We start from the raw sequence: 3,282 nt of genomic DNA, 5'->3' as shown, positions 1-3,282 counted from the left end.
GCAGCGGGGTTCCCATGGTAACCAGTAGCAAAGTGAATAAAAGCGACAGGCAAAACTGAGAGCAGAGGGTAGAAGTCAAGAGAGCAGAAAATTAAAGTGAACTACACAAAGGAGTCCTGGTGTGACGCTGTAGGATAAGCACTGGACTGCTAATCACAAGGTCGGCAGTTCAAACACACCGGCCGTTCCACAGAAACCCTATACAGAGTCGCTATGAGTCAGAACCGATTACACGGCAATTAACAAACACACACAAAGCCGAACATGAGATATACTTCTTCCCTCTCAAATATCAGACAGAAGTAACCTTTGAAAAGGAAAATGAGAATACCTAGTCATGCACACACATAGAAACAATATATAGTGATCATTTGAACCGTAAACAGTGTTAGCAGTGTGCTTGGTGGGGAAAAGCATGCTAGGAGAGGACATCGTCTTTATGTATTTATGTGGTTTTAATTATTTTACAATGAAATTGTACTTCTAAGAAATGGGAGAATATAGAACAAAACATCAAATTCTTTTTAAAAGGCCAGACTTACCTGACATAAAAAGACTAGAGGAATCCCCATGATATGCTTTGAACTTGGAACTGAAGCAAATTCTAGAGGTCCCTTTTATCCAAATAATAGATTGGCTTATAAAATCAACAATATCACCAGTGAATACTCAGCTCCCTCAAATAATTAACTATGTGATACCAGTCAACATTTACCCTAAAACAAAGAGGAGAAGGTAAGGGGAGTGGGGGGCAAGGAAGCTAGATTAAAGGAAACAGAACAAACAGAATAGAAATAGTAAGAATGCTGACACATGGGGCTTACTGGTATTTGGAAGTTGCTATTGTTTTTGTGTGCCGTAGGGACCGTTCCAACTCATAGCGACCCTGTATAGAATTTCTGAGGAGCAACTGGTGAGTATGAACTGCAAGCCTTGAAGTTCAAACTGACCTTGAAGTCAAGTGCTTATCCTAAGGCGCCACACCAGGATTTGGAAGTTAGAGGAGAGCTTTCTCACAGGGGGCAGTCAGTGATAAGAATCAAGGATATACATGTTAACATCCAGGGTGCAATAGTACTTGCTTCAAAATCAGATGGCAAATAGGTATGCTAGCTATTCATTTAAGACATAGGTTTCCTGAGAACATATGTTGCTGTTGTTAAGTGTCATTGAATCAGTTCAGACTTACAGTGACCCATTATGGGGTTCCCAAGACACAGCAGGTGGATTTGAACAGCCTACCTTACAGAAGTCCTGGTGTGGCACTACAGGGTAATGCTCTGGACCATAATGTCAGTTTGAACCTCAAGGTTAGCGGTTCAAACCCACCAGCAGCTCCTTTGAAACCCTATATGGGGTCGCTACGGGTTGGAACTGACTTGACAGCACTTAACAATAACAACACCTTGTGGTTAGTTGTTGTTGTTGTTGTTGTTGTTGTTGTTATGTGCCATGGAGTCAGTTTAGTCCAGTGTTTATCTTACAGCACCACTCCAGGAAACCCTATACAGGGTTGCTTTGAGTAGGAACTGACTCAATGGCACTTAACAATAGTATATCTATATATCTATATATGGAACTCTGGTAGCGTAGTGGTTACAAATCAAGCTGCTAACCTGAAGGTTGGCAGTTTGAAACTACCAGCAGTTCCACGGAAGAAAGATGAGGCTTTCTGCTCCAATAAAGATTTGCAGCCTCAGAAACCCTGTGCAGAGTCACTATGATTCTTGCAGCTGCTCTGAGTTGGAACGGATTCAACAGCACTCAACTGAGTGCTTTGGTGTACATCGAAAAAAACAAAACCAGAGGGCTTGGAAACAAATGCTGTTGAATGATGAAGCATCGAGGAGATTGAAATCATTGCAATAAAACGAAATCTGATGCTCTCCCATGTAAACTATAACTCAATTCACAATAAAAACTTATAAAAATAAATAAAAAGGGAACAGTGAAACCAGTGAGGTGGGCACACCTTAGAATAAACTCTAATTTGAGATCAAAGGGACAGCATTTACTCAAGGACAAAGTTCAGAAGGGTTAGGAAAGAAGAAGGAATGGAATCAGAAAACACAGGGAGGAAGTAGGCTAAGTGTTGTTACATTGAGGGGATTGGAATCAATAAAATGAAACAAAATGTGTATAAATTGTTGAATGTAAAACTGATGATCTGCTCTATAAACCTTCACCCAATTCACAATAAAAAGCTTTTGAAATAAATTTTTAAAAATAAGATTTAAAAAGGTAAAAACAAAAAAACACCCAGCATCATTTCAGGGTTATTTTTTGGCCAAAAATGCACAAACTGAATCATAAGACAGCATCAGACAAACCGAAAATGAGAGAAACTCTCACAATTAACTGGCCTGTAAAGGAGCTCTGGTAGTGTAGTGGTTACGAATCGGGCTGAGAACCGCAACCTCAGCAGTTCGAAACTGCCAGCTGCTCCACGGGAGAACGATGAGGCTTTCTGATCCTGTAAAGATTTACAGCCTCGTAAACCCTGTACAGGGTTGCTATGGATCAGAACCGACTCGATGGCACTTAACAACAACATGGCGCTGTAGGATTAGCACTGAACTGCAAACCACAAGGTCAGCAGCTCAAACTCACCAGCTGCTCCTTAGAAACTCTATATAGGGTAGCTATGAGTTAGAATGGACTTGATAGCACTTAATAACAACAGTCTTCAAAAGTATAAAGACCATGAAAGTCAAGAAAAGACTAAGGAACTGTTATAAATTAAAGATACATGCAAATTAATGTAGAATATGATTCGGAACTAATCACTTATTATAAAGGGCACCATTGTCATCTGAGGAATGTGGTAATGAAACATATTTTTGTAAAACTTTTTATTGTGAATTGAATGACGATTTACAGAACATTTCATCAGTCCTACATTCAACAAAAGGAGCTCTGGTAGCATAGTGGTTATGAATCAGGCTGCTAACCTCAAGGTCAGCAGTTCGAAACCACCAGCATTTCCATGGGAGAAAGATGAGGCTTTCTGCTCCGGTAAAGATTTACAGCCTTGGAAATCCTGTGCAGGATCACTATGAATCGGAACCAACTCCACGGTACTTAACAACAACAGCAACATGCAACAAATCATATACTTCGTGTCATTACAGTGATTACATTCTCTTTCATATACCATCAGTTCCCTTTAACTATTTCACTCCTCCCTGTCTTCTATTACCTTCATCTTTCCTGTACCAACCTCTCTTTTGTTGTATATTGTCTTCCCCATCACCCAAAGTAACATGAGTTTATCCTCTACCC

This window comes from Chrysochloris asiatica, unplaced genomic scaffold (assembly GCF_000296735.1).
Source record: "Chrysochloris asiatica unplaced genomic scaffold, ChrAsi1.0 scaffold00147, whole genome shotgun sequence".
Classification (NCBI taxonomy): domain Eukaryota; kingdom Metazoa; phylum Chordata; class Mammalia; order Afrosoricida; family Chrysochloridae; genus Chrysochloris; species Chrysochloris asiatica.
The sequence above is the reverse complement of the archived record's forward strand: the minus strand, read 5'-3'. Positions refer to the sequence as shown.